The 20,001-nt window shown below is 42.6% G+C and overlaps 1 protein-coding gene and 1 long non-coding RNA gene across 8 annotated transcripts in view; both read left to right on the forward strand.

The window, feature by feature from the left end:
* Nucleotides 1-20,001, forward strand: part of AOPEP (aminopeptidase O (putative)) — a 337,581-nt gene that overhangs the window by 85,138 nt on the left and 232,442 nt on the right. The gene's annotated exons all lie outside the window — the stretch shown is intronic.
* Nucleotides 10,772-14,767, forward strand: LOC144380069 (uncharacterized). Its single transcript, XR_013443833.1, has 3 exons — nt 10,772-11,203; nt 11,609-11,689; nt 12,482-14,767. It is a non-coding gene; the product is annotated as an uncharacterized LOC144380069 (long non-coding RNA).

Genomic DNA, 20,001 nt, shown 5'->3' on the forward strand with positions numbered 1-20,001 from the left:
CCCCAAGATCACAACCTGAGCCGAAACCAAGAGTCGGACGCTTAACCTCCTGCGCCACTCAGGCACCCGGAGGAAAAAAAATTTAAGAATTTCTACCTCTTCATGCACCCCAGTGGATAGGCTAAGAACCCTGGGATCCCTTGAACCTGGGTCCCACCACGGAGACTCTGATTCAGTGGGTCAGCAGCAGGGGCTTGGCATCTGGAATGTTAACACATCCGTGCAAGTTCTTTTGCTCCGGTGTTAGAGAGCAGTGGGGACTTTGGGAGGGGTGCATCTCTGAACAGGTTATCTCCTGGGAACTCTCAGACTCCGTACACTGCCATCTTCTCTCGGGTGAGAATGTCAGACAGAGGAAAGAGGGTCTAGGAGAAGCTCCGTGGTGATGCTCCCTGCTTGTCTGTTACTCCTAAGAAAGGTGTGTTCCCGAGGAGCTGGGCTCAGTGACAGGCTGGGATCCCAGGCAAGTCACTGGGCCTCCCTGGCCCAGTTTTCGTCTGTGAAAAAGTAAGGGGCTGTTTGGAATCGCCTGCAGAGTGTCTTAGAACCTTAACATTCTTTGATTTATTTAGGTTTGAGTTTTTATGTTGAACAGGGGTGGAGGTGATTCAATTTCATTTGGCAATTTACATCCACATGTATTTTCTTTTTGATGTAGGAGCTAGTTAGATCATAAGCCTGGGATTTTCTTGTACTCCTTGGGCAGTGTACTCCACCTAGGCAGCAGTGGGCGTTTAAATTTTAGGCCCGCAAGCAGAAGGTTCAGAAGGGGCCTCTCTTACTCCTGGTTAATTGCAAAATAAACAGATCTCAGGGGCAAGGGCCCCTTCCTTTCATAATAACCGCCTCTGCTCAGTGCCCCATCCATGCAAAACAGCATTTCCAAATACCACATCAGGAGCATGCTCCCTGGATGAAGGCCTTCATCCTCCAGCCCAGCCATTTACAGCCGACACCCCCCCCCCCCCCCGCCCCCTCTGAGATGGCAGCTAACTTTTTCCCCCCACCCCCTGTTTTTAGCCTCCAGATACCTCCATTTGCAAGCTAATAAGTTGCACGTACATATGTTTGAACAGTTGTCAGGCTTGTCTGCCGCTCAAATTGTGCTTTGGTTTAAAACAAACAACAACACAGAACCCAAAGGAGGGGATGGATGAAGACATTTTAGTTGTACCTGCAGGTGGTGTTGTTTTGACCTTGACAGTCAGTTTTAAACGACCTGTCAAGCACCTTTGTGTGCTCCTGGGCACACCCACCTGGAAGATATTATATCCCCTAAGCCTTATGTGCCCCAGCAGGCAGGCACTAGGTCCCTGGATTTTGTTTTCATCGATGGAGGGTTAATGCATGCATGGCAGGACTTTACGGAGAGGGGCCCAGCTACAAACGCTGTTTTCATTTAATTCTGATTTCTCTTCTCCCTTGGCTTAACCCTCCCTGCCCTGAGGCCCTTCCCACCCCCCATCCCCTCCAGACTCCCTCCACCCCCAATCAGCCTTCCCTGCTCTCTCACCCCTCTTTGGCTTCAAACCATTTCTTTCTGGCTTTGATATCTTCTTGCAGAGCTGCAAGCAATCAGGAAATTATGGGCCCTAGAGCTCAGCAGGGCACACTGCCTGGTAGGGGGCTCAGGCCCCAGGCCACCGCCGAAAATCGGGCCCAGAAAGCCTGCCAGCCTCCAGGACCCTCCAGGACCCTCCAGCCCAGCCCCTTGCCCATTCTGGTAATCAGCTTCCCTGGGGTAGGGGGGCGGGGACACCTCCTCAGCTTCAGTGCTGTCTGGGGAGACACGTTTGGGAATGATTTTGACCTTACCTATGTGGTCCGGGGTCACCTCTGTTGCAACTGTTTGAAATTTATCTTTTTCAACTTTGAGTCTGCCCTCTGCTTTCTGAGCCATACATAGTGGTGCTGGAAGTTGGGGTGAGCAGAGTGAATGGACAAACGCAAGGAGCCCATTGGATTCAGCCTCGTGCCTGCCAGCGCCAGGATAGTTTCAAGTTATTCGAGGATACAGATGAGGGATTTACAGGAAATGCCTCTTCCTTGGCATCCATGTCTAAGGCCCCAAGTTGTTAAAGGAAGTCTGTTCTATATTTCTAAAAGAAGAGATGACAAAAAAGGTGCTTGTTCTTGTGACCAAATGTATATCTTATCACTCTTGTAATATGTCCTTCAAGGTCTGAAAGAAACAGGCCCAGATCTAGCCACCTAACCGACATTGCCACCACCAACTGTGTTCACAGAGGTGGCCGGAGGAAGGGGGTGGGGGCGGTCTCAACCGAGATCTGACTCAGGATCCAAGAGGAGACCAGTGCTTGTCAGCCTGTCCTCCTCAGCCCCAGGGACCCTTCCTGGGCTGTGGCAGTGCATCACACTGCCTCACTCCTGGGGACGCACACCACACGTACTTCGCGCACAGTGCCGCTGGGGCACCTCTGTACTAGAACCTGGTTACTTAAGATTGGCACAAGTCCCTCCCTGGGATTTCCCAGTTGAGAATGAGGGGTAGAGGAGGCTGAGGAGTGTGTGGTTTGGGAGTGACTGGACCGGGTCTCTGAGAATGGAAGAGAAGCAGAAATATGGGTGAGAAATGGCTTTCATGTTCCCTGCTCTTCCCATGGGTCTCTGAGCCCTCACACAGGGCTCTGTTTGGTCCAAGCTGTTTGAGGTGGGTTTCTGTCGTTAACACCCAAGTTCCTGACTAATGTACAAGGGCTCCTTTTTTACCTGTACAAACAAAAGCAGCATTAGACGTTAGGATTGGAAAGAGGAGTCAGGGGGCGCCTGGGGCTTAGTCGTTAAGCATCTGCCTTTGGCTCGGGTCATGATCCCGGGGTCCTGGGATCGAGCCCTGCATTGGGCTCCCTGCTCAGTGGGAAGCCTGCTTTCCCCTCTCCCACTCCCCCTGCTTGTGTTCCCTCTCTCTGTCAAATAAATAAATAAAATCTTTAAAAAAAAAAAAGAGTCAGTGGCTTTGAACTACTTGGGATCCTTTTCCTCCCGACTCTTTAGTGGCGATACCACGTGATTACAGCTTGCAGAGGGTCTTCATATATATTCTCCCTCGTTTGAACCTCCCAGACAAGCTCTCAGCCCTGCCATGGCCCAGCCTCCTTCAGGACCAGCCCTGCCATGGCTCTCCCCATGGAATCCCTCCTACTCAGAGAGGCGCTCTGCCTAGCCCCTGCCACAATTTTCCATCCCCCAGGCAGGGCAAGCTCTGCTTTCTGTTCAGCCCAGTAGTTTATCTTGTGGGGTGATGAGTCTCAGCAGGTGCTGACAGCCAGGATCAGGGCCTAGGCTTCTGTGACTCTTGGCCTCTGAGGTGTAGGGCAAGTGGATTCTAATGATGGGTTGTTTGCTGGAGCTGAGGAGTAGAAACCTGTAGACCCATGCATGTGTGAGTTGTGAGCGAAGCAAGGGCAAGCCCCCGGCAACCGAGTGCACTTAATATCCTTTCCTTTGGTTTATTTCTCTGTTAGCCTTTTGAACCATCGTGCTGTTACTGCGTGCTTTTTTGGAGCCTGTATGGGTCCTTCCACCCCTCGGGACGCCATGTGAGATGATGGAAAGAGACACAGGTTTCAGAGTGAGAAAGACTGGATGTTATGCAGCTGTGCCATGGACTTGTGAAACTCAGCCCAGTTACTCATTTGTAAAAATCCCCAGGACCGCTCACCTCCGGGACTCCTGTTTGCATTAGATACGATCATGTAAAACATACCTGCCAGGTAGTAGGCTCTTGGCAAATATTGGTCTCTTGCTTCAGTAGGCTTGGAGAAATGTGGTAGTTTTGTGGATCAAAAAGCACCTAAGATTGGCTGCTTATTAGCGTAAATCACAAACTCTAAGGTCCCTACCAACTCAGAATGTCCAAGATTCTCTGAAATAATAGCTCCAGGGAGAAAATAAAAATAGGTGTGATAAGTTACCATGGTAGCATGAAAACATGAACGGTTTGTTACGAAAAGTCATTGAGTCCAGATTACTCAGACTGTACAAATGGAATTTCTCAATTCAGTGAAGGAACATTTTAGAGTAGCACCTACATTCTTGTTAGGTCTTCCTTCAAGGATGTAGCTTGAACTTTAAGTAGTTTACATACTAACTTTTCTTACCCCCGCCCCCCCAAAAAAGTTGAAGAAGGCAGCAGAATAAAACTACTGGACATCTTTGGTTCAGGTCAGATTCATTTCTTAGTTCCTTTTCCACATCTAAAAGAAATCCTGATCATCTGGGGATTTGGGATACCACCTGAACTCAACTGGACTGTCCAAGCCCCCCGGGGCTCTGGGTCCACCACTTGGAGAAAGCTCTGTGATCTTGACCTTTTTCCTGTCATTTATGGATCAGAGATGGAGCCCTGTCCACTCCTGAGGCAGCTGTGTCTGGTCCGTTCTTGGTGGTGTCAGAGGCATTATCTGACCTGTGCTTAAAAGGACTGGGTGATGGAAGCTTCCAAAAAAACCCTGTGTCACCACACCTGCCGCTTCCAAATGGAGCCAGAGAGGCCCCGAGTCAGAAAGAAGGCCAGGATGGAGGGGGGCGAGCAGCGGCGGGGCGGGGTGACGTCCTGCTCTGCTCAGGCTGCCTTCCCAAGTCCCCTCTCCCAGAAGCACACACAGCATTTGGTAAATAGTTCCCACCTGGGTTGATTGAGATGCTCCCATAGGCCAGAATGGGAATGGTTCAAGACACTTTTGCAGAGCAGTCAACCTTAAAGGGCCTTTGAATCGTAAGTTTCTTTAGTGAAATTGTTTTCTATTTTTGTTCCTTACCTCTGTTCCCATCTACCTTAGTCTTCATTCCTTTGGTACTTTTATTAGCTTTTTATACAACTTCCTGTGTCTCTTCGTGCAAATGCAATAGTAAATACCTAGTAAAACGATACAGATTTTACTCCTCCTCCCTTTTCTTACACGAGGCAGAGCACACACCCTGTTTACTCTGTGCCTTTTACCACTTAACATTACATCCTGGGCTTCTTTTTACTGTTAAGTCTTAGTGAGTTTTCTCTCTCTTTTTTATTTAGTGGCATGGTGTTCTATTCTGAGGTTGTTCTCTGTTTATTTTTCCAAAATATGGATCTTTGAGTTTTCCCCCCAGTATTTTACTGTTGTCAACAATGCTGCATGGAGGACTTGGAGCATTTTGAGGAGTTCGTGAATGCACAAAGCTTCCGTTAATATACCTGCCCGGTCATGGGAGTTAGGGAGGTGCCTGCCTCTTATTTATCCCCCACTAGTGCTGTGACGACAGGTGGAGTCACAGGACGTTCTTGTTGGGGGAAATTTCAAAAGCAGTCGAATATCCGCACTTTTGTGTGGCTCACCAACACGTGGAGGAACCTATGTGCACAAAAGCAGGGATGGAAATAAGAATAGTCAGTCTTCACCCCAAACCTAACATTTCATTGTGAGGCTCTTGCTCACTTAGATCCAAGTCTTGTCAAAGTCACACGATGGGTGATCCTCTTCTCAGTGTTTGGTAATGATGTTGTTCTTCAGATTTCTCAATTTCAGCAATTGTGAAGTTGTAGTCATCCTGTTCTCAGTAACTTCGGAAATTTAGAGGGAGCCTCTTTTTTTTTTTAAATGAATGTACATATTTGACATTTTTAAATAGCATTAAGAAATGCCATTTATTTTTCTGGTTAAGAGAACTAAATATTACTGATACAGTTTGGGCTGTTGGTTTTATTTATTTGGGTTGCGCTGTGGTGTTGAGTGAGTGGTTGTAGCTGGTCGAGGGACCCGCAGCTGGGCTTTCAGCAGCCGAGTGTTTACTCCAGAGACTTGGAGGTGGGCAGGCAAGAGGCTGAGCTGAGCCCAGGCCAAAAGGTCAGCAACCAGTCTTCCAAAATAATGCCGCTGTGCAGGTTTCAAATCAGAAAGCTTGAAAGAGGAGAAGGGAAAATATTCTTTAACCTCCGTAGAGAAAAAAATGAAAGGGGGAGAGCTAATGTTGTCTCTTTTTTAGAAAAAATAGGAGGATGTTGAGAAGACAGAGATTTTTAATGGTTTTAATCCTCAGACCTGGGCAGAAGGCCAAGCATGATCTGAAAACAGAAAAAGTGGAATGAAATGCCAGAAAGGGAAGTGGAAAGTAGTGGGATATGGAAACAACCAAACGTGACCGAATTTCTAGGCTTCTCAAGGAATGGGTTGGATTGTGGCAGAGTTGCTGAAACATTTTTTTTTTTAAGTTCAGATGAATGTCCATATGCCACCCCCCACCTAATTGTAGAGCATATCACCCAAAACTCAATTTTAAACAGTAAGCAGAGCCTAGGCTGCTACCCCATTATGGTTTCATGTTGGCTACGATAATCTAATTTTTTTCGGTGACATCAATGGGAGGTAAGCAAGGGACGTGATTTATCTCAGCTTTAATAAGGCATGACACTAAAGAACAAATTTGGAAAATGTTCTTTATCAGCATAGCAAATAATTTTTTTTAATCTCTAAAGGGTAACCATTTTAGTGGATACAAAATTAATATAAGCTGTAGGCCTTTGCACTGTGTGTGTGCAAATACACACACACACACACACACACACACAAGCATTCAGCCTGTTGACCTCCCTGGTACATACTCACCAGAGATACACACACAAAATGCAGTGATCCTGGTTTGGCAGGACAGTTATTACTTAGGGGGAACAGACAAAGAGAGCCATTGCAGAAGGCTCAGAGGCTCAGAGAGTCCCGTGAGGGGAGTTGCTGGTCATTTGTGTCACTTCCCCTACCTGGCAGGACCCTTGAACCCCTTTAAGGATGTGGTGATCTTGTTAGAAACTGAAGCAGCAGATGGAAGGTCGTTTTTCCTGTGCTTTCAAATGGATGCCTGGTGTGATGGGAAATAGACTTGTGCTTGTCTGACTCTAAGGCCAAAGGAAATGACTCTTCGTAAAAAGAAAATTATAAGGAAGTCCTTTTTTATAGCTAACCCTTGCTCCTCTTGCTGCAGCAACATACCTTCTCCCATGGCCCCACTCCAGCAGCAGAATAGCTGGTCACCCCATTGCTGAATAATGGCGTGCTTTATTGCTTATTTGGTTTGTTGCTAAGCCTTCCAGCTTTGGCTTTTCCAGGCTAGATAGTCCCGACAGTTTTGAGCTCGTTTTTGTGGTTTGTTTGCCTTTTCTTTAATCATCTCACTTGCGTTCTTCCAGATCACTTTCTAATTCTCTTCATTGTCCAGAAATTGAAAAGTCCAAACCAGGCACAGGGAGCTGCAAAGGTGTATCTCCTTGATGGATAGAGGATCGTTTATGGAGCACTTAATTCTAGGCCCAGCACTGGGCTGGGGACATTTTATGGGTTGTCCCATGTAAGTCTTCCAACTGCTATAGGGTGGAGGCGAGTATTACTGGTATTTTGTAGATGAGGAAACAGAAAAGAGTAGTTGTGTCTTGCTCAATCTCCCAAGTTGTGTCTTGCTCAATCTCCCGAGTACTCTGAAACTCAACCTGGGTCTCTGACTGTGGAGCCTACAGTCTGAACCACATCTCCCTGGTGCCATGATTTCATTCACCAATTCCAAGATCTTGTATTTAATAACTGTGCTGGGCAGCTGACTTGCTTTTCATTTAAGGACTGTTATGGGTTCCTTTTACTACTTATTAACACATGATTAGTCATTCCTTACTTCAGACTGGTCTGCATGTGTTCCTGGAAATTCATTTTATTTAACTACTTTTCTAAGTTCTTTGATTCTCCTTGAATTCAAATTCAAGCCCTTCAAGAAGCTGTTAACTCCTCTTAGCTTGATGCCCTGGAGGATCTAATGAGGTCTTTTACCTGGCGAGACCCCCTCCCCCCACCATGGGAATCTTGGGTGTCCAGTGCCCATCCTGATGTCATCCCCCACACTTCCCTTGGTCCTTCCCTGGGTTTCCATGGTGGACAGAATGAAAGGAGGTGTAGAGTGAGCCATAATGTTGGCTGCCCAGTGGCAGTGAATTTTTAGGTACTATCTATTTATTCAAGTTTGGAGAATTTCATAATAACTTCAGAACTGGGGAAATCTAACTTGGATTTTATTTCAGGGCCAGGGTTATCGTGCACTCATGGCTCTCGCCGAGAATCTGGGGAACTGCCAAGGTGTCAGTTTGTGGAAGCCATGCCTTTGGAATGAAAAAAATACCGCCTATGAAAAAAATTCACCTGACGTGCAATTATAACACAGCCAGCATGCTATAAAGTACCAGGCATATAGATGACATTCAGCTTATTTACTTATTATTTATAAAGTGAGGGAAAGAATGCATGTAGGAATAGCTATAGTGATAAAGGTAATTTTAATTTTGGCAAAGATAGCTAGTGTGATTTCCCCAGTGTCTGGACACCAGTTTAAGCAAGAGACGGTAAGACAGGAATCACCATTCCAGTTGTCCTCCAAATTACAGTTAAAGTAAAAAAGTTCTCATAACACATTTTTTAGGAATAACAGAAACAACAGCAGCAGGGGCGCCTGGGTGGCTCAGTCCGTTGAGCATCCAACTCTTGATTTCCGCTCAGGTCATGATCTCAAGGTCGTGAGACTGAGCCCTGGGTGGGGCTCTGGCTCATCAGGGAGTCTGCTTCTCTCCCTCTCCCTCTGCCCTCCCCCACTGCTCGAGCTCCTGCTCTCCCTCTCTCAAATGAATTAAAAAAACAAAAACAAAAACCCAAAGCCCAGCAAATCAGTGTTCCAGAATCTCACGCACCTAAAATGAGGATTTCAAGAGTCTTTAGTCTTTAGCTTTCCTTTCCTTCTCTCCGTTTCTGGTTCTTGCTCAAAGATGTTAAAACCAGCCAAGGATGGTCTCCTGCGAATCACTTGCAATTCTACCCATCATTACAAGTACAGTTTGGCATCTACTGCATTTAAACCTCAGAAGTACTTGGAAACACTGCTGGGAATAGTCGCTAACTTTCAGGTGGAACCAGAAAATAAATAATTTCTGCCTCTACGATGATGCTCCTCCAAGCATTTGTCAAATTCAGCTCAAAACAGGGTCTTGAGTACAGAATATTTTTTCTGGTTGCCACATAGCTCAGTGAATCTGTAAACCACGGGAGTGTTATTGAGAGCATTTGCAGAAGGGTGGGACGGGGAGCTTCGGGGCCCCCAGCAAGAAAATGTTTTGTTATTTACAGAGCAAGGCAGTGAACCCCGGAGACTTGAGTTCCCTGTCTCCTAAAGGGAATTGGGGATGCATTCCTTTACCTTGATAGAGGAAAAGAATTAAATAGAGAAACAACCATTCTTATACATTTCTTTTTCCTCTTTCGATTTTGCTCTCGAGTTTTTGTAATGTACCCTTCTCAAGTCTTGAAAATACAACTGCTTCCCATTTGGTAAGCTCTTTTTTTCCCCCTTTCCATTTGGCAACAGCATTTTCCTGTGTTTTCAATGGCACCAAAATTAACATGGCTGTTTTTATTTAACAGGAACAACTTCAAGTTTTATATTACACGCCCAGCCAAAGAATCTTTGATTTTGCCCTGGCATTTCCCAAGATGTTAGCATGGCTTTGAAAACAGGGTTGCTTCACTGCTGTTGCAAAGACAGCAGGGGCGGCAGGGCAGATTGGGGAGGCAGGGGTGAGAGGAAGAAGGGAGGAGATGAGGGGAAATTTGCCTCCCCCACGTTGCTATTTTTAAAGTTTGCTTGCCTACTGAATAGCTCAATTTACAAATCCTACTGGATATCGTTTTGACCTTCCCCAGTTTTCTTTCCTGTTGAAAGCGTGATGGATGCGTTGGTGGGACACAAACCATTTGTTCTGTAGATTTTGCCATGTGCGTGCTCCCTTATGAGCACCAGACCCTCCACTCCCCTCGATACGGGATACCCACATGGTCAAAGGCACCGTGCCTGTGGGAGGTATCCAAGCCCAGAATTTCTTAGGAGGTGGGATCTCAAACCCCAATTAGAAACACTCCAGGAAACACACATCTTTATTTGTTAAACAAATAGTCTTATGTGAGCCTTGGCAAAGACACTCACTTATTTTAAATAAGCGAAGTAAACATTACCCGTGCAGGGGAGCGCCTCCTTATTTTAGACTGTAACTTTGAAGCCCAGTTGTAAGGTTTTATGTTGGAACACGCACTGTTCTTTTTTCCTTGGCTTGGGTTCTAGAGAATGTTGTTTCCTCATTTAGTAATTGGAGAGTTAATGGGGTTCTTTGTGATGCTACTGTAGAAGAGAGACTGTTTTATTCGATTCTGGGACTGTAATTAAAGTGGCGCCCATCGGCGTACTTAGAGTTAAGGTTGCTTCAGCTTTTTCAGTATAAACTCATATTTCGGGGGTTTATAACCAGCTATAAAAATTTGCTTCTAGCTACAGACCTGGCATATTCAGTGTCAGCCTAGGAATAACCTTTACTTCTTAAAAAATCTTTTAAAAAGGATAATTAAAAATTCAGTTTAGCTGCTTATAACTGTTACATTACAAGGATACAAGGAAATAAAAATAGCTTTTTTTTTTTTTTTAAGCAAAAACGCAAAAACGTGTGACCCATTTTTTAAAATGTGGGCAGGGTTTTTAGATATTTGTTATGCCTTCAAAGGAAAATAGAGCAAAATCTCTGTGAAAGATATTTTAAAAGGATATTGTTTCAGTGTTCCTCATGGCGACAGGCAGGGCACTAGTAAATGCCTGCCTTGTTCTTCCAAGACATGAGCCTCCTTTGTCAGTGGGCTTCAAGTCATTGTAACAACAGCCCTGGCCACGGAGTACACGGCAGCCTCTTCCCGGCAGATGGACATAGGGCCCGCCGTGGCTACTCACTTATGCCACCCAGCCCTAGCCTTCTGGGCCATGCCTGTTGGACATAGTGAGCAGCCCAGGGACAAAGCCATGTTAGAGACACACTTGGGAGCCTGACAACCTTCTCCCAGCCCTTGCTCTGTGTCTCCCAAGGGTAGGAAAGGAGCGGAGGGAGTTGCCTCTTTGGGAGTCTCTCTTCAGCACCGTGGCAGTTACTGCAGCAAGTGGCTTTAGGTGGGGCCGTATTTGTACCTGCTGAGAGATGGGCGTGACACTGTTTGCACACGTGATTCAGAAGTTCTCCAAGTAGAACCTTCTTTAAGGCTTCAGGTAAAGCAGGTTTACCTTCAGCTATTCCTTCTTTAGCAGCTGGGGTTTTGATTGATGCCATATGGTGATACTGATGGTAGTGGTGGTTGTGATGGAAGGAGAGAAGGTATTATTGGTCCTGGTGACGGTGTTGATGTAACTGGTGGAGGTGGTGGTGGCCACAGTGGTAGGCATGGCAGCACCAACAGTGCAAGCGGGGGGAGTCACAGTGGTGCTGGGTGGTGAGGCGGGTGATGGCAGCACTGGGGGGTTACAAACTTCTGCCTGCCCAAGCTCTGTGCAAAAGCCATTCTTCATCTTTGCAGAAGCAGTGGCTTAGGGAATCTGCTTTTTGTGCCTTCCCTACACACAGTATGCCCAGTGGAGCTAACAACTGGCTTTTGATAGATCTTGCCTTCCACTGAACTAGTATGGTTTGCAGGAGAGGTGGGTACATGCCCTTTTTAAGAGGCTGGTCTCCATTTGAGAGCCAGAGAACAACCTGTCTTCTTTTCTATGGCTTCCGGTTTAGGACCAAGGAACGTGGTGGTGACCTGAAGCTCTAGAGACATAGTGGGACATATCTAATATTCCTACCAAAATTGAATTGCTGGTATGTCCCAGAAACTGTGCCCTGTGCTTTACATACATGATGTCTATAAATCCTTTCAACAACTCTGTAAGGCAGGTTTTTATTATCTTTGTTTTGCAGTTTAGGAAAGTGAGGCTTGCTTCATAGGTAGCAAAACTAGGGTTTGAAAATCGTGGTCTTTGTGACCTCAAATGCTTTTTACTTCTTCCTCCACTGTGGCACCAGATAGCTTTTCAGTCCTAGAACATTCCTGGAATGTTTCTTGTCCTTACTTAGGTAAGGGTATGGGAAGAAATTCATAAGAGAATACTCTATATTTGGTTTTCTGCTCTAACTTAGCATGAGTGCAGAGGATGTCTTTTCTCCCTACGTACTTCCTTACACTCATAGTGTACTCGGATGACCCTGTTAAAATTCATATGGGAACTGTGTGGAAGCTCTTCCCGCATGTTTTCAAGGCTGGAACTGTGGAGTGATCTTTTCCTGACCTGGCTGGTTTTTGGCCAAATAGGACATTGAGCAAGCCAGAAACCAGGCCCCAATAGAAAAAAGCAAATAGAGATAAATATTTATCCTCATCCCAGTGGGATGCCTACGTTTTCAGGATCAAAGGCCTACTTTGTGTGTGTCTGTTCGTAAGCCTTGGATAAGTATACAAGAAGCAGGCGACCTGTAGTATATAGCAAAGACTCTGTAGTACCCAGGCTCTTTAACGCTCAAACAAATTCCCTCGTGATGTTTAAAAAAAAAAAAAAGCAAAAGAAAACCCCCAGAATCCAGAATAAAAATAAAAATATAAATTGCATTCCCTAGACGCAGAATAAGAAAAAGGAGAAACAGAGTGGGAACCAAAAGAGGAAAAAGAAGAGGAGAAGAAATGGAGAAGACCAGAGACAGAAAGCAAGCAAAGGAGGGATGGAGAACTGTGGTTTTGGGGTTGATGCTGGGGAATCTCTTTATAAGAAGCATGGAAGCAGATGATAGATGGTGTATGCCTCTTATTGTGTGGGTCGCTTTCTCAATTTTCTTGATAGTGTCCTTTGAAGCATAAAAATTTAGTTTTGATGAAGCCCAGTTTATCTGTTTCTTCTTTTGTTGCTTGTGTCTTTGGTGTCGTATCTAAGAAACCATTGCCTAATCCAAGGTCATGAAGATATGCACCTATGTTTTCTAATAGTTTTATGGCTTTAGCTCTTACATTTAGGTCTTTAATCCATTTTGAGTTGAATTTTGTGTGTGGCATAAGAATGTCATCCTTTGCATGTAGATACCCATTTGCCCCAGATTTTTATTCCTTAATTCAACAAACATGTGTGATATACATATTGCGTGCCAGGCATTGTGACAGACGCCCGGGATACAACCGTCAACAAAATAGTCATTGGTTTCAGAGTGTTTCAGAACCTGGGGACAAAAAAAGCAATTTAAGAAATTTGGGGATAAGATAGACTTTCAGAGGATTTAGACTCTTGAGCAGCGTTTGTTTTTGTTTTGTTTTATTTTGTTTTCCCCAGGGAAACCTGGGAAATGAGGAAACCTGCATGAGGATTACCTAGAATGCTTGTTAAGAGAGCAAACAGAGTTGATTTTCTATGTACGTGATTCTTATATAACTAAGTATAAGATACAGTGCTTTATATTGAAAGCCAGGTAGGCCTGGTTATTATTTCCTCTTAGATTATTATCAAATATCTGAACAACACTGATTTATATTTTTTAACATTAAAAAAATCAGAACTTTCCTGTGGCCTCATTTTGAAATCCAAAGAAGTGAGGCCGTTGTCTAGCCACATACGGGCCTGCGGTTGTGGAAGTCATTCTCCTAAAAGCCTAACTGATGAAGAGATGTTTTAGATGGGAAACATGATATACGTCTGGAACGGGACGGTAGAAACCGTGCCCCATCCCGAAACTGGATGCACTTGACACAACGGGCCACGCCCATGATGGATGCCAGGGCCCTGGAACGGGACGGTAGAAACTGTGCCCCATCCCGAAATTGGATGCACTTGACACAACGGGCCACGCCCATGATGGATGCCAGGGCGCTGGAACGGGACGGTAGAAACTGGGCCCATCCCTGTGCTTTGCCTGTACAACGCAAGGGTTCATGTGTGTGAAAGAACAGCATTAGCAGAGTGGCTACATGAACTCCATCTGATGTTTGATTTTGAAAAGGGAAATGAGCTGCTTTCAACATGTGAATTGCCTGGACATAAGGACTTTTTCTATGTACTCGAAGGGACTGAAGGGGAAAAGGTGAAGATCATTAAACATACTGTGTTAAGTTCTAGAAGAAAACATGAGTGAATTCGTTTTTTAGCCTCAAACTGAAGAAAACTTCTGGATTCAAAATCCAGGACCAATAAAATGAAAGATTGATAAATTAGAGCACATGAAAACAAAATACTTTTTGCATGTAAAAGAAAAATAAGCAAAGCAAATGACTCACTGGGAAAAAATATGTGCACTTTATGCCATAGACAAATAAATAATGAGCTTCTAAAAATGAAAGAGGAAAAAAAAACCCCAATAACCATATAGAAAAATGAGCTACAGATATAAACAGTTCACAGAAAAGAAATGCAAATATCTCTTAAAGCTATGAGAAGATGCTCAATTTTGCTCATCATAGGAGAAATGCAAATTAAAACCACTATAATTTCTTATCTATCAGAATGGCAAAGATCCAAGAGTCTGACAACGTACTTTGTTGGCGGAGCTGCAGGGAAACAGGCACTTTTACATTGCTGGTAGAAATGCAAAACAGTTTAAACTCCATGGAAGGGAATTTACATATCTAACAAAATTAAGTAGTTCTTTTATTCAACAGTCCAGCTTCTAAGATATTATCCTAAAGAAACATTGGCAAAAACAGGAAAATACTCATGTATAAGGTTATTTGTTGGCACAGCAAGAGACTGGAAATAGCCCAAATGCCCATCAATTTGGGCCGATTTAGAGAAATTATGGTACATTCACATAATGGAGCACTAGGTAGCTGTAAAAAGAAATGCAGACTGTCTCTAAGGCTGTGTATTCTTTAAGATGTATTGTTACATGAAAAGAGCAAGGTGGAGAAAGTGTGTGTAGTGTGAATTGTTAAATTGATACTAAACATCAGTTCCTTTGGTATTTAACAAAAACAGTGGAAATATAAATGATAAAACTTCTTAAGATGATTACCTGTAGTGGAAGGGAATAGGATGAGAGAGGCAGAGATAGGAGCTACACTTCTTTTAACTACACCTTGTGTTATAGATTTGAGTTTGGAACCAAGACAATATTGTACATAATTATAAACCTAAGTATTTTTTAAGCAATCCCTGAAAATTAAAAGCAAAATGAAGCAAATGAACTTAACTGTGTTTAAGATTGGCAGCATAATTATACAAAGTAACTATTCCAAGTACTTTAAAGTACAGTAATTTGTATACTTCTAGTGGAATTACTCTGGTCTATCATATTGTGAGTGGTGGTGATGATATTATTAATTCTGAGGTTGTTGTCTATTTTAAGATAAAGCCAATGAGTAATTATGTTGGGGCTTTAGGGGACTGAGATTTAAGCCATGGGAGAGAGAAGATCCGGATGTAAAATTGATGAAGTTAAGTAAAAACTCTGTAGTCATGAATTTGACATCGTGTAGTTCATCTTGAGAAAAAATATCTCCCATCTGTGTCAACTGAAAGGCTGAGGATAGTATAGCAATGAGCATCTCTAGCACACAGTTTGTGGTTTCTAAATACCATTTCTGACTAAAAGGAACTAGGACTCCTTGGAGAAATGATTGTTTCAAAATTTGGGGCAGGAAACGTACCGCTTGGGCCTGGAGTGGTTTTTTTGGTCATACCAGAAAACAAAGAAACTGCCAAAGACTACTGGAGCCGCAACCAGGACTCAAGAACCAAACTAAAGAAGTTCCCAATGGGGCAGTTTGAGCATCAATAGAATAGTAACTGCAGTGGTTTAAAATACATCAAACATGTTTAAATCCATGAGTTAATAATAATAAAAATAAACTCACATAATTGCTCACCTTCTAATGGTGCCAGAGAATGAATTCATTATTTTGAAAACAGATAAAGAGAAAGAATCAAGCATTTATCTTGTCTTTCCTGCATACGCTGTATTGCAGCATAATCAAATTGTTAAGAAGGGGAGTTTCTCTTTATAGAAGAATTCTGGCTAATAAATTAAGAAGTGATGATAGAATGGAGTATTAGCATTTTGCAACCCCTAGTTAATTAATGGATCTAGGCAATGATCATTTGTGCCTACCAAGGGTGTGTTGGGGGGGGGGGTTACACAGCTCATCTCTGTTGAAATTTTCTTGCCCAACTAAAACCAAACAACCTGAATCTGATCAAGCCTCTAGATCTGATTATCAATTTACAGGAAATATAGAGGACAGAGAAACAAATTAAATGACTCTACAGGCATATAATGAGCAAAATCCAGGCAATCTTGTAGACCAAAAATCTGTTTTTTTCAAATAAATTGCAAGGAAGAAGGGCATTGGAATCCAAAAGAAATGTAGAGAAATACCAACCTATTCTAATTATGGGCCTTATTTGGATTTCAGTGTGGACAAACCAACTATAAATAAGCATTTATGAGATAATCAAGGAAATTTTAACACTAGATAGTTGATAATATTGAGGAATTATTACAATATTTAAGGTATAATAATAGTATTGTGGTTTTGTTTAAAAAAGAGTCCTTTTAGAACTATACTGAAATACTTATTTGAGGGATACAAGATGTACATCATGGAACAGTTATAACATGGTGTAGTGAATGGTATAAGAAAACATATATGAATTATTTTTGTCAATTTACTTGATTCTTTCCTCACTAGTCTGTAAGTCTCTGGGCAATGACCCTTTATTTTCATTTCTCTCTCCTCAGTGCCTACCGCCATGCCTTGCCATGGTAGAGCCTCAGTGGCTCTTTGTTGAATGAATATTGAATCACATTTAAGGATTAAAGGGTATGATATTGGCATGTATTGTAAGTATAATGAGAACTACAGGGAGTGAGAGAAGAGATCTTTGACATATACAATTATCAAGGAATGCTTCATGGATGAAGAAGGATAGGCGATGTTTTAAGGATGGTAGGAAGAGCATCTTAGGATGACAGGAAGAATGGCAGGAGTCCCCAGAATGATAGGGCAGCACTGATAATGGTGTATTCAGGGAATGGAGTGGGTGGGGGGAGGGGGAAAGTTGAGGTAGGTCCAGCTAAACCAGAAAGTTGTTGAAGTAGTTTGAATGTTAGAATGGGAATTTTATACTTGTTTTGATGGACAGTGAGGAGCCATTATAGATTCTTAAAAAAAGAAGAGGCATGGGCGCCTGGGTGGCTCAGTCGTTGAGCGTCTGCCTTCGGCTCAGGTCATGATCCCAGGGTCCTGGGATCGAGTCCCACATCGGGCTCCCTGTTCGGCGGGAAGCCTGCTTCTCCCTCTCCCACTCCCCCTGCTTGTGTTCCTGCTCTCGCTATCTCTCTCTCTGTCAAATAAATAAATAAAATCTTTAAAAAAAAAAAAAAAAGAGGCATGATAAAGGATAGGGATTCTGTAAGAAGATCCACAAATATATGGTCAGTTCATTTTTGACAGAGATGCCAGGTTAGTTCATGCGGGGAAAGGACAGTCTTCTCAACAAATAGTTCTGGAACAACTAGATAGCCTTTTTTAAAAAAAAAAAATTAATATTTTGGGCACCTGCGTGGCTAAGTTAAGTGTCTGCCTTTGGCTCAGGTCATGATCTCAGGGTCCCGGGATTGTGTCCCTGCTTAGTGGGGAGCCTGCTTTTGCCTCTCCCTCTGCCACTCCCCTTGCTTGTGCTCTCTCTCTCTCTCTCAAATAAATAAAGTCTTTAAAAAAAATTAAAAAATTTTTATTTTAATAAATAATTTTTTTAGTAGAAGGTTTGAACTTTTATTTTAAAAAGTTTTTTTTAATTGAGATATAATTCACATATACCATTATGTTAGTTTTAGCTGTACAACATAATGACTTGATAGTTGTATATATTGCAAAATGGTCACCACAATAAGTCTGCTTAACATCCATTACCATACATAGTTACAAAAGTTTTTTCCTTATGATGAGAACTTTTAAGATCTACTCTTTTAGCAATTTTTCAATATATAATACAGTATTATATATTAACTATAGTCACAATGCTATACGTTACAACTCCAGGACTTCCTTTTTTTGTATTTTATAAATTTATATTTTATATTTATATATTATTTTTTACTGTTTTATAGCTGGAAGAAAATCCCCTTCACCCATTTTCCTCACCCCCCAGCTCTTAGATTGCTATATTAAAAATGAAGTGACCCTAACCTCATGCAATACCCAAAAATTTACTTAACACATATCATAAACCTAAATTAAAGGAAACATAAAACTTCTACAAAAAAACATAAAAGAAAATCTTCATAACCTTTGGATTGGAAAAGATTTCTTAGGATACAAAATACATGACCCATAAAAGAAAACATTGATAAATAAGAATTCATCAAAATTAAAAATCTTTCCAGGCCACCTGGGTGGCTCAGTCAATTAAGTGTCTGCCTTCGGCTCAGGTCATGATCTCAGGGTCCTGGGATTGAGCCCTCTGTCGGACGCCCTGCTCATTGGGGAGTCTGCTTGTCTCTCTCCCTCTGCCCCTCTCCCTGCTCAAGCTCTCTCTCAAATAAATAAATAAAATCTTTTAAAAAATAAAAATCTGGGGCGCCTGGGTGGCTCAGTCGTTAAGCGTCTGCCTTCGGCTCAGGTCATGATCCCAGGGTCCTGGGATCGAGCCCCTCATCGGGCTCCCTGCTCAGTGGGAAGCCTGCTTCTCCCTCTCCCGCTCCCCCTGCTTGTGTTCCCTCTCTCGCTGTGTCTCTCTCCCTGTCAAATAAATAAATAAAATCTTTAAAAAAAATAAATAAATAAAAATCTTTCCTATTTGAAAGACATAGTGAAAAAAATTAAAAAGGCAAGCCAACAGACTGGGAAAAAATATTCATAATATGTATGTCTGACAAAGGACTTTTATTCATAATAAATAATTCTTACAGCACAAGAAGACGACAATCCAATAAATAAACAACAAAGATTTTTTAACAGATACTTTAGAAAAGTAAATATGCAGATTGCCAGCAAATAATTGAAAAGTGATCAACATCATTGGTCATTAGGGAAATGCAAACTGACCCTCAGTGACACCTCAGTTGACCTCTACACATTAGAATGGATACAATTAAAAAGACTGACTGGCAATATCAAGTTTGGCAAGTATATAGAACAACTGAACCATCATACATTGCTGGCAGGGATGCAAAATTGTACAATAATTCTGGAAAACAGTTTGGCAGTTTATAAGTTAAATATACGTTTCCCAAATGACTCAACCATTCCACTCATAGTTAGTCCCCCAAGAGAAATTAAAAATGTGTGTATGTCCACACAATAACTTACACACAAATATTCATTGCTGCTTAAACTAGAAACAGCCAAATGTATGCCATTATGTACATGGATAAACAAATTGAGGTATATCCGTGCTATCCATATAATGGAATCCTACTCAACAATAAAAAGAAATGATACATCTAGCAGCATAGTTGAATCTCAAAAGCATTATGCTGAAAGAAGCCAGACATGAAAGAGTACATATGATATAATTCCATTCATATGAAACTCTAGAAAAGATAAATCTTTGGTGACAGAGAGCAGATGAGATTAACTGAGTTAGGGCACAAGTGAACTTTTTGGCAAGATGGAAAATATTCTATATCTTGACCATCCATGGTGGTTACGTGGGTGTGCAGATTTGTTGAAACTCATCAAAATAGACCCTTTAAACCAGTGCATTTTATTATATGTAAATGAATAAGCAGAATAGACTAGATGGACAGTAGTCTAGCTAGGGGAAGGCCACCACAGGACATACAAGAGTGATTTTCCCTCCAACAGGGCTGATGTAATCTGGGTTTTGCTTTGGCTCAGCTGTTGTCCGCTCTGTGGTCATCCCTGGTGTGTGCCTTCCTAACTTTGGCCAGTATTTTCCTTTAGTCTCTACATCACTAGAAATGGCGAGGACATTGGAGAGAATTTACTGATTGATGGAAGAGGGCACAGAAAATATTCAACCATCCAATAAGCCTCTTTTTTCTCCTTTAAAATAAGGAAGTCCTACTGCTCTCATGGTCTCTAACTTGCTTTCCTGCATTCCCCAATGACTTAAATTAGAGGTGTAAAGCCTCCTAAGAAATGCATTGAGACTCCTGTTTATTTTTAAATTTTGCTCTATTAACCAGACAAGAGC

Source organism: Halichoerus grypus, chromosome 14 (genome assembly GCF_964656455.1).
Source record: "Halichoerus grypus chromosome 14, mHalGry1.hap1.1, whole genome shotgun sequence".
In the NCBI taxonomy this organism is placed as follows: domain Eukaryota; kingdom Metazoa; phylum Chordata; class Mammalia; order Carnivora; family Phocidae; genus Halichoerus; species Halichoerus grypus.